The sequence below is a fragment of the Mus pahari genome, chromosome X, assembly GCF_900095145.1.
Source record: "Mus pahari chromosome X, PAHARI_EIJ_v1.1, whole genome shotgun sequence".
Taxonomy (NCBI): domain Eukaryota; kingdom Metazoa; phylum Chordata; class Mammalia; order Rodentia; family Muridae; genus Mus; species Mus pahari.
The window spans coordinates 49,948,368-49,960,780 of NC_034613.1; the positions used below are offsets into that span (position 1 = coordinate 49,948,368).

At 37.5% G+C, this 12,413-nt stretch overlaps 1 protein-coding gene and 1 pseudogene across 5 annotated transcripts in view; one reads left to right on the top strand and one right to left on the bottom strand.

Moving 5' to 3' along the window:
* Positions 1-12,413, bottom strand: part of Fgf13 (fibroblast growth factor 13) — a 507,713-nt gene that overhangs the window by 132,811 nt on the left and 362,489 nt on the right. The gene's annotated exons all lie outside the window — the stretch shown is intronic.
* Positions 1,314-2,697, top strand: LOC110313470 (annotated as a pseudogene). The gene is made up of 2 exons (XR_002380111.2): positions 1,314-1,476; positions 1,674-2,697. The product of XR_002380111.2 is annotated as a probable histidine--tRNA ligase, mitochondrial (transcript).

Below are 12,413 nucleotides of genomic sequence, written 5' to 3' on the forward strand. Positions count from 1 at the left end.
GGAGTGGGTGGGTAGGGGAGCAGGGCAGGGGGGAGGGTATAGGGAACTTTCGGGATAGCATTTGAAATGTAAATAAAGAAAATATCTAAAAAAAAAAAAAGAATGTAGATAGCCAACACAAATGGATTCCATTTTCTTCTGTATGTTTTCTGTTTTGTTTGAATATACTGTCTTTTTGTTTGTTTTGATTTTATGTTTTGCTTTTGTTTGAGAGAATAAGACATTTGGGAAGAATTGAGAGATGGAAAAGAACAAGATCAAATTATATCTTATGAAAACATTTCTAAACACAACATAATTTACAAACAGAAAAACTCGCATGAAATGTTGTATGTCACAACAGATACCTCTTAATAGTCTAGTCTAGGAAATTCTCAAATATTAAATAATTTCAATTAATCACCACGGCAATATTTTGAACTTATATATGCAAAGAGAAAAGGATTTTCAGAGTTCTCTCTGCTAGTAAATAACATAACTGGGATGCATACCTATGGATATAAAACTCTGGGATCTATTTCGTGAATGCAAAATAAATTAGGAACCTGAAAGAAGAAAGCTCTCTAAGTTCCTCTACTCTACCTCAAGCTCTTTCTGAGTTGATGACTTTTCTCCTCCCTTCCCTTTGCTCTTCTCTGCCCTGAGGCATGTGCTCTTAGCTCTACTTAAGACCTCACTTATCTGTCCTCTTGCTTGTAGCTTCTTTCTTCATACTTAAAACACAATCTGGATGGATATGGCAAATTTGCAGTTTGAAGACACTCAGCAGGTTCATGAATTGCTCACTACTAATTTGAAATAAAACAATAGTGATGGGGCTCGATAAAGGTATGAGTGGTTAGAAAAAGAAAGACCTTCCTAGATGACCAGTAACTTCATCAATTTATCACCACTAACCCAGCAGTATAGAAGACAACTGAAGGAATCTTACATACAGATAAGAAAGAGAACAGCAAGCAGGAATGGTCAGGAAAGTATAGGTGAAATAAAGAAATTAATAAATGAAAGCTTGGAATGAATCAAGCATGTCCAACTGAGTAAACTAGGGAAGTTACAAGATTAAAAAGGGGGAAAAGGCTTTTCCTCCTTCCCTCCCTCCCTCCCTCCCTCCCTCCCTTTCTTCCTCCCTTTCTTACTTCCTTTCTTCCTTTCTTCCCTTTTTTTCTTTTTTTTTTTCATGTGATCTAAGTGTGTAGAACTGGCTGCCTGGAGCTCACTATGTAGACCAGCTGGCCTTCAACTCATAGTGATCTGCCTGCCTCTGTTTCCAACTATTGGGATGAAAGGTCGAAAAGGCAGTGTTAACATCTGAACAACTGAAACCACATCAAGAAAAACTGAATTTTATCATCACGGTTCCAAAGGGCACCAGGGATTTAAGTCCTCAACAGATGGTTGTGAAGGAGAAAATTCTTGATAAGATGTTTTAAAAGTCATGGGGCAAAGAGGTTGGATATGCCAGCATTTGAGCTAAAAGAAATGCTCACTAAGAGGTATGAAGACAACCTCGGGCTCACATATGATTTGAAGGATCAATATGGAAAGTTACTGTCCCTTTTGTTCACTATCTTGCCATGAAAAAATTGAAGAAGATATCAAGTTAGAAAGTTAGAAAGGTGCGGAGGTGCGAGAGCCCAGTCATAGCTCAGGGCTACAGGGTGTTCTGTCAGTGTGATTTTGACACTGCTAGTGAGTTTGACTCAATGATCTCTGATGCAGTGTCTGAAGATCATGTGTGAAGTCCTAAGTGGACTGAAACTGGAGGACTTTCTCATTATGGTAAATGATTGTCAGGTTGTAGACAGGATATTTTCTGTCTGTGATGTTCCTGAAAGCAAGCTCTGTATCATTTGCTCCTCAATGGACAAACTAGACAAGATGTCTTGGGAAGACATGAGGCATGAGATGATGGCAAAGAAAGGACTAGAACCTGAGGTGGCCAGTTGAATTGGGGACTACATCCAATATCCCTGGTAGAGGAGATGTTCAAGGATCCCAAATTATCCCAAAGCTAGCTGGCCTTGCAGGGCCTAGAGGACCAGATGCTGCTCTTTGAATACCTGAGTTTATTTGGAATTGCTGATAAGATCTCCTTTGATCTGAGTCTGGACTAGGGCCTGGACTGTTATACAAGAGTGGTTTATGAAGCAGTACTGCTTGAGTCTCCAGCTCAGGCCAGAAAAGAGACTGAGTGTGGGAAGTGTGGCTGCTGGCAGGTGCTATAACAGGCTGGTAGCCCAGTTTGATCCCAAGGGTCATAATGTGCCTTATGTGGGATTGATCATTGGAGTAGAGAGAATCTTCTACCTTGTGGAGCAGAAGATGAAGATTTCTGGTGAGAAGGTTCGAACCACAGAGACCCAAGTGTTTGTGGACACGCCCCAGAACAACTTTCTTTGAGAACATTTGAAGATAATTGCAGAACTTTGGGATGCAGGGATCAAGGCAGAGATGCTTTATAAAACAACCCCAAACTCTAACCCAGCTGCACTATTGTGAGAAAACAGACATTCCTCTGATGGTCACTGTTGGTAAACAAGAACAGAATGAAGGTGTCATCAAGCTTCGTTCAGTGGCCAGCAGAGGGGAAGTGACCATTAATCAAGAAATTCTTGTGGGTGAAATTCAGAAGGGACTGTCTGAGTCTTGATTAGTGCCTGATTTCCATCTGCTGCCCTTAGAAGAAAAGTTTTCATCTAGGACTGAGTTCTGTTGGACTTTGCAAGAGTTGGCCAGCGTGGATGTTGTATAAGTGTCTTCTGCTTCGATCTCTCCTGGATACAAAACTACAGAAGGTCCTGAGAACTTGTGGACTCGCATTAGCAGCTGCTCTGCTAAAACGCACATGGCTGCCATGCCAAAGAGGCACACTCTATCAGCAAAGGCAGATCTGAAGTGCCTCTGAATTCTTTCAAAGGCATGTTAGGATGGTTGCTATGAGCAAGGTTCTGGAAGTGTTTCCAGAGGCTAAGACTCTGAACCATTGAAGCGACAAGCTCTAGAGACAGTTCTAGAAGTGGTTATATGATATGTTACATTTCAAAAATGTACTAGTGGGCTGGAGAGATGGCTAACTGATTAAGGGTACGTATTACTTTTGCAAAAGACCCAATTTCAGTTCCTAGCAACCACATCAGGATGATTACAACTGCCTGTAACTCCAGTAACAGGTATCTGAGGCCGTCTTCTGACCTTCACAAACATCTGCACTTAATGTGCACATACTCATTCACAGACACAAACATATAATTAAGAATAAAATAATTTTAAAAAGTAAAAAAAAAGGGGGGGAGAGGATAATGAATTTGAGACAGCCAGGCAAGAAGTCGATGAATAAGCAGCTAGCTCCTTCTCATCAATACTCCTAAATGGAAATAGTCTCCAATGTCTACAATACTGCAGACTAACAGGATGCACTCAAAACAAGATCCAACTATTTTTTGTTTGAAAAAAACAAAGGATCACAAATAAATGTGTCCTGATTGTAAAAGAATACATCAAGTATAAGCAGGAATAGTAGGTTCATGTGTCACTGGTAAAATAGACTTCAACACAAAATTAATCAGAGGTGATAAGAAGGTCACCCGAGGGTCTGGAAAGATGGCTCGGTGATTAAGAATAGGTACTTCTCTCCCAGAGGACCTGAGTTCAGTTCCATCACCTACATCAGGAGGGTAACAGTTACCTGTAATTCAAGAAGTATCTAAAAAATGTGACCTACATGAGTGCCTGCACACACAAACATGCACACGCACACACACACGCACGAACACAACTAGATATAACTACAAAGAAAATAAATCTTTTACTTTTAAAAGACATCATATCTTAATAAAGGGAATGGGTAACTATAAGGATCAAGGCTAAAAAGATTGCTCCATTGGTAAAGTGCTTTCCTGGCAACCATAAAGACTTGGCTCTTAGAACCTACAAACATAAAGCTGGGCATGATGCATATGACCACCTAGCCAACTAGCCTAGTCTATGTGGTGAGTTCCAAGGCAGTGACAGAGGCCATCACAAACACACAAAGGCAGTTAGCACCTAAGGAATGATAACTGAAGTTGTTATCTTACCAAAGGTACATAACGGACTTCATTCATTCACTAATTCATTCATTGCATTCAACACTTGAAGAATGTATTTTCTCAGCAGCAAAAGAAAGTTATACAAAAGTAGACTGCATTTTAAATCATAAAATAAGTGTTAATAACTAGAAAAACTCAAATAAGTTTTTATATACATCATAATAGAATAAAGTTAGAAACAGCAAAAGAAATTACATAAACTTGGAAAATTAAAAATTTACTTTTGAGCAATCAGTACACTGTTGATGTAAACAGGAAGAAAATATAAACATTCCTAGTATTAAATGAAAACCAAACACACCTTATTAGATCCTTTGGGGTACTTAAATGGCAATTTTAATATATAATTTCAGAGCTACAAGGATATAGAATAATAAGTATCAGATAGAGTACAAATAAATAACTCACAGAGGGATTTTAATGTCATAAAATCAAGAATAAGCTAAATCCGAAATCTGTAAAATAAAAGAAATAATCAAGTAAAACCCATAAAGAACAAATTAACAACAATCCTGGTTAGGAGGAAGTGAAAAGGAAGCCCCAAACTATACTTATAGGAATATGAATTATTATAGCTACTATAAAATATACTAAAACTACAACTACCTTTGAATCCAATTATATCACTTTGGTGTATATATCCAAAGGAATAAATGCTAGTAAACATTAATGGTATCCATATACATTACTATAGTACTCATAGTAGTCAAGATAAAGAACTGATATAGCTGTCTGTCAATATATGAATGGATAATTAAAGTGAGGTACACCCAATGAAGCATTCTTCCATAATGATTGAAATCATATCATGTGCAGAATAATAGACAGAACTTGGAATCATCGTGATAAACAAAATAAGCCAGATTCTGAAAGTCAATGACACATGCTTCCTCTCAAATGTGGAATCTAAGTTAAAACAAAAATACATGAAAATAGCAGTGTGACTATTTGAGAAAATGATAAGTACCAGAATTAGGAAAGGAGACAGAAAGACTCGGGCAGTGAACCCATATTATGCAAATATATTAAAATGTTACAATGAAGAACAGTGTTTTTGTACAATTACTATGTAACAGGCCTCCTGTGTAAATAAAAAGTATAGAAGCACATCTACTTACTCCTCTGCACAAAATGCAACCCCAAACTATGGAACTATGTCGAGGCAACCCAAAATGCTCCTTACAGCTGCCTATAAAAAGGACTAGAGAAGAGACATGATATCTTAGTACTTCTTGGTCCCAACAAATATGGGATACAGGCTCATCAGTTCCTAATCCCTTGCTGAACAACTAGCAGGCTAATTTCTTGTTGCAAGATATGCCAAAACCTTTAACAATATCAGGTGATCTTGACACAAACAGCAAAGTAAGGAAGAGTGATTAAGCATCTGTCTCCCAATAATCAGTCAAGGGATGTATTCTTTGTCCATCCTACCAAAGCTTTGATCCCCTAGAAACTCAAAGCACTCTTACAGCACTGGCCGGGACCATCCACTCTAACACAGAGGTCTACAATGCCTGTCTCTACAATTCTCATATACTCCTTTAAGAGACATCAGAAAATCAGGTTAAACCAAGCAAGAAGATACTACTTTCTGCCTGACAAATATTTGTCCCCATAAAAGGAACAAACAGACCTGAGATTGCATTCTTTTTCCTGCCAGGTAATGATAGAGTAAATGGGTAGAAATAATGAGAAAGGCTTTCCTAAGAAAATTATTGTTAGCTATTTGCCTTCAAAAATCTCTCCTTCATCCATAAGTACAATTAGAGAGCCTGAAATATTTCATGGGCCATGCTGACCAAAACAACACTGATCTAAAATCTAAGATGCCATTGTTCAAGACTTATTTAGGAATCCATGTGGAAAATTTCATGAATTCCCAGCCATAGACAAAGAACTAAGGCAGTACTGAAAAAGTGCTAGTCATCTTTGGGATGAGTCCCCTAATTGGTTATATAATACAAAATAGTCAGCTCTAAAGTAATATGCACACAAACAACAAAGATGGACTCAGAAGACCACATGTGTAAGTTTATGATGTAGATATAAATATATAACAATAAGAGTCATAGAGAAATTGGTCATTGAGAGCAAGATAGGAGAGCATGGGAGGGGTTGAAAGGAGGATAGGAAATGGGGAAATGATACAGTTTTATTTTAAATAAAGTATATTTTAAAAGATGGAAGCTATGGAGGAAAACTAAACTGTAAATAAAATCATAATACACTAAGTAGAACAGGATCACCATACCCTGTCTTTGCTTATTGAATATCTATTCAATGAAAGAGATCTTAGTAGAACTCTATCTTAGGAATATATTAATAAAGATATACAGGGCATATTTCAAAATATTCAAGTGTCATACAAAGTAGAGAAATTTTAAAATAAAGTAATGAGTATTTAGGCCATGTTAATACTGTATTAATTTAGCATTATCTGCAAGGATTTTAAACCACCCATTATAAAAACATTTAGCAGCATTTATTTATCCTTTTGACACAAATGAAAATATAGTGAAATTTCAGATAATTAGAAGAAAGAACCCAATGGGAATCCTAGAAATTCATACTACAATATTTTAAATCAAATTTTAATAGTACACGAGAGATCGCACAGGGTAGCAACAGTATACATGAGAAAAGAAGAATCAAATGTAAAAATCTGAACAGAAACTACAAAAAAGAACAGGCACCAAACCAGTATAAGACTGAACTTTCAAGTCATAGGAGCCTTAGAAGATGACGAGGAAAATAGGGCTGAAAAAAAAAAATGTGTGTGGAAGTCAGCGTAAGCTCCTCGAATTTGATTAAAATTATACCTCCTACAGATTCCGGAAGCTAACTCTGAATGGGATAAACCCAAAGAAATCATCTGTGACACATAAAACAATTAAAATTCTGAAAAAAAAAGACAAAAAATAAATCTTACAAGGAGCTGGAGAGATACCACACATTACTCATAAAGGAACATCAATTTGAATGACAGTAGATTACTCATCTGAAACCATGGAAACCAGAAAGAAGCAGAAAAATATTTCTCAAATACTCAATTTTAAAAGGTGTCTTTTTTGTTTGTTTCTTATGAAAGACCATATGAAGAGAATGACTAGAGACTTGGAAAAAATTCTTGCAAACTACATATCTGTCCGTTATTATTCTTGGGAATCTAGACTGCTTAGAGAAGATTCTGAAATAGTGGCTTCCATAGAAAAAGAAAAAGTTAAGTCATTACAGATTATTGCCATTATTCTTGGCTATAGTACAGAAGCTGGCAGTTAGACCCTACTGCTGAAAATAACACATATTTGAGACTAGAGCTTGGAGAGACCAAGCCATTATTCATTCCTATTGGCTAGCTTAGCTGGTGCTAGATATGTGGTGAATCATCAGATAAGTTCCTTATTGTAGCTGACAGTAATTAACACAGAGAACCACAACTGGCCACACTGAAAGGAGCAAGACACTAAAAAATACTCAGCCTTAAATGGGACATCTTTAGCAGCCCCCTTACTCCAAAGCTCAGGAAAGGATACTAAGAGCCAGAAATTGTGGATACATTCAAAGAAACAGTGCTTTCCAGATGCAAATGGGCTGCATATATGAAGTTGCAGGGATTGTGACAGCATGAAAACGGACTGTACAGGCTCAAGCTAGACAACATTTCAGCATGGAGAAAGGAAAGGTGACCACACAGTCACACTCATAGATGAGCAGCTAATGGCATTAGCTGCTAGAAGGAGGGTAAATTGTCTTTAATGATGTGATCCTGGTAGGTCAACCTCACCTTAGGACAAATTCCACAGGAACTCAAACTGTACTAGATGGATTGAAAAAATAGAAAAATATGTCATAATGTTGGGTTGGTACAGATGTAGGAAGGGATCTGGGGAGGGTAAATATAACCAAAATACCTTCTATGAAATTTTCAAAGAATTAATAAAAAGATCTTAAAAGAAACATGAAAAGCACGTAAATGCTAGAGAATTGTTAAAGTTCAAAAATAAAAATCACATTGTCTGCCTTAAAAATATACAAAAGACTCAAGTAAATACTGTCAGTGATAATAGATGGATGACAAATAACAATTTGGGAAAAATGACGTTAGCTATCTGGAAAACAAAACAAAAAACCATGGCAAGTTAGCACTACAAAGTTATCAAGCCAACTAAACTTCATGATACAGGAAAGAATTATCAATGAATTAGCATAAAAAACAAGGAAACTACTCAGAAATCCATATGCATATGCAGAGGCAAATGTAGGTGATACTGAAGAACTCCAGGTAGAATTAATGTTTTCTGTAAATATCAATATCCAAATTGTATTATGTAATTATGGGATGCTACAATTGAGGGAATCTAGGGAGTTGTGTAATGGGTTTCTAGATACTGTCTCTGATAATTATCTCAATAGCAAGTGATATTTAAAACGTACTTCACTCAACTGAAATGAAGTAAAAGAACCCATCATGTTCTTATATGGCTACCCCCACTACTGCCTTTTAAAGTTTTCCAATACAGACATACCACTGAAAGTCTTTTAAATTGCCATCTGGATTTCATCATCATTTAGTCAATCCTCAAACTTGCAAATGTCAACAATAAACTTCTTATCTTTGTGGCCACTGTTGAAACCTACTATCTTTATTTTACTTTGGAAAACTTGGTTTTATTCCCACATCACTCAACTATCTGTAATCCCATGTTTGGACTTTTATTTCTCTACTTGTCTACATTTGCCCCTCCCTACAACGTCATACTAGCAATAGTCCCATTTCATCTGACTATATCTCTCCATCTAGAATTTTGTTCTTGGGTCTTATGTCAGTTTTCTTCTCTGTAGAACCATCTTCAACAACCAATAGGCGTGTCCAACATATAAACAGTTTTGTGCCACCTCACTTCTCCATTTGATATCACTCCTTCACAGCAAAATCTCTTTTATAAGTCAATAGCCATTATTTTCAGACTACTTTTTTATAAACTGAGCTCACACTGATCTATTTTCTTCCTATAGATCTCTAGAGATAAGAATTCTGTCAAAATCATTAACAATCCTCATGCAGTCAAATGATTAGATACTTATTCTTCTAAAATTATTTTTCTTTAGCTCACAGTAAGACATACTATGAACAATTATCCCATTTTTGATATTATCTACTCTTCCCTTGGTTTCTTGAACACTGTATGCACTTACATGTATTTTTATCTCACTGGAATTTTCATCTCAGTCTGTTTTACAGTATTCCTTTTTTCCCTTTCACATAACTTTGGTCAAGCCAGCACTTTGAAATATTATGTGTGCTATATCTCTAGTTCACACTTCTACTAACTTGTTCCATTGACTACCTGAGACCTCCACATAAATGGCTAATAAGCAATTCAAACACAATATGATAAGGACCAAGTCCATAAACCTTCCAACCAAATTTCTCTTGAATTCACAGTTGCTCTTATTGAAAAGCAAGCATTATTTAATGGAAAAAGGCAAAATGATCTTACAAAGTTTTAAACCAGCTTGGTCTACATACAAAGTTAGAGGGCTAGCTAAAACTATGTAGTAAGACACCCTGTTCAAAAAGTTAAAAAAAAACAATAAACAAGCTATAGTTGCTCTTTCTAAGGTATGAATTACTCAGCTTGCTCTCCCAGGGCTTTCCATTCAGGGTTTGCTTTCCAGATTTCTCTAATCTACAGTACCTGCTTCAAGCAGTGTTTTTTGGGGGATGTTTTGTTTGTTTGTTTGTTTGTTTTTTTGTACCTCTATGACTCAGTTAACATTCTCCTACCTATCTTTGCTCTTGACTTCTTGATGTCTGATACCCACCCAGAGCCAACATTACTTACCATCAAGGCCAAGGAACAGCAATGACCAAACAGAGTACATCTGAAATCTTTCAGGAACTTACTCCAGCTAAATCTATTTCTGAGGAACTGTGTGAATTTGTGCAAGCCAGAAAGTCCCCATTAACACTGGCATTTCATTACCTACTTCTAATTTTCAACTATAAAGCCTTAATTCTACAAGCACTACTTTGAAGACAGGAAATACAATAGTTAATTTTCTTTTTTAACTTTGAAAAGCCTGTCCAGTAAACCAATGCTTTCTTCTGTCTTTAGAGAAACAGAAATCTTAAATTCCCAAATGAAACTGCCAGTATCAGCCCACTTAATAGTTTAAATTGCAACAATTTTAGATTAATTTCTCTACCATGTTGGTTCTTGTCTGACTTTTCAAAGGAGATGATTTCTCCTCATTATCTACACTATGAAAATGTTTGAAAAGAAATGAAATGAGGAATGATTAATTAATATTGGAATTAGCCTTTAATCAGGCAGATGAGGCTATAGACGTTTCAAGGAACCATTGGCCTTTGTAGCCAAGATCTTCTTGCAAAGAGAAAAGATGCTGCTTACCGAAACAGATACTGAGCATGCTAATCTAATAGGGCTGTTGCTACAGCTTCTCATAGGTTGAGTGGCTCAAATAGCAGATATTTATTTTTCACAGTGGAGATGTTTCAAAACCAGGGGGCTTGCATGCTCAGGTTCTTCCAGGTTGCATAAAGCCAACCTTACTGATATCTTTTCATAGGGTAGAAAATAAACCAGAGAGGTTGCCTGGGGATCTTCACACTCTCTGTTCCCTCAAATAAATACTTCTAAGCAATAGCACTGTTACAGAATGCCAGTATTAGTCCCCCTACCTCAGTTTATGCCTCCTGTGGATCCCCAAGATTACATCATCCCCTTTCCTCCAGCCTCCACACCAGCAAGCATCCTGCCCCATATGCACACACCAGCAGAGCAGGCTAGTAAAACAAACAACACATTCCCAACCACTAAAGTCCAGAGAGGAAACAAACCAAAGAACAAAAAACACAATAAACACAAACCCGAAATCAGCCCCTAGAACGCAGACACCTAGACATGTAAACACCGGTGTAAGAACACAATCAATAACAGCAAGTGAAATGTCTCCACCAGTGCCCAGCTAGCCCACTATAGCAGGTCCTGAATATTCCAAGATAGCCAAACTCCAAGAAAAAAGATCTTAAAACCAGCTATACAAAGATGACAAAGGTCCTTAAAAGGAAATCAATACATCCTCAAAGAAATCCAGGAAATCACAAACAAATAATCAGAGGGAATGAATACATCACTCAAAGAAAACCAAGAGAAACAAACAGACAGTTAAAGGAAATGAATACAACAGTTCAAGACCTGAGAATGAAATTAGAAGATTGGGGCCTTCTTTCATCAGAATGGCCTCCTCTGGCTGGAGGGGAGAGCAGGTGGTGCAGAGACTCACAGCCAGATATTATGTGGAGAGAAAGTTTCAACAGGATGTCTCCATTGCTCCTTTCCTGTTGGAGCTCAGGGAGCTCTTGAAAGAGGGGGAGGAATCAGAAATGATGGAGGATACCAGGAGAACATGGCCCACTGAATCAACTGAGCAGGGCTCATTGGGCTCACAGAGACCAACGCAGCAACCACAGGGTCTGCATGGGTCTACACCAGGTCCTCTGTGTATGTTATGGCTGTTACTTTGGTGACTTTGTGCAACTCCTAACAGGGGGAGCACGGGTATCTCTGATTCTTTGGCCTGCCCTTGAGACTTGTTTCCTTCTACTAGATTGCCTTGAGGGCATTTGTCTTTTCTTATTGTGTCCTGTTTTGTTTTCATATTTGCTGTCTTTTGGAGGCCTGCTCTTTTTTTTTTAAAGGAAACAGAGGGAGAGTGCATCTTGTGAAGAGTGGATGTGGATGGAGAAGTGGAGGGAGGAGAAACTGTGGTCAGGATGTATTGTAAGAGAGAAAAATATGTATTTTCTCTCTTTTTAAAAGATTTATTTATTTTATGTATATGAGTACACTGCAGCTGTCCTCAGACACACCAGAGGAGGGCATCAGGTCCCATTACAGATGGCTGTGAGCCACCATGTGGCTGCTGGGAACTGAACTTAGGACCTCAAGACCTCTGAAAGAGCAGTCAGTGTTCTTAACCACTGAGCCATCTCTCCAGCCCAAAATATGTATTTTTAATAAACAAGAATATAGCATAAAATCATGAGTATCGTGTGTGTGTGTGTGTGTGTGTTTGTGTATGTGTGTGTTGAGGGCATTTGTCATTTTTTTCTCTATCCTGGTTTTGCATATTTGATTGTTGTATTTTGGAGGGAGAGTGTATCTTGTATTTTCAATAAAGTATAAAAGACAGACAGACAGACAGACAGGAAGGAAGGAAGGAAGGAAGGAAGGAAGGAAGGAAGGAAGGAAGGAAGGAAGGAGAGAGGGATGGAGGGAGGGAAGGAGAGAGAGA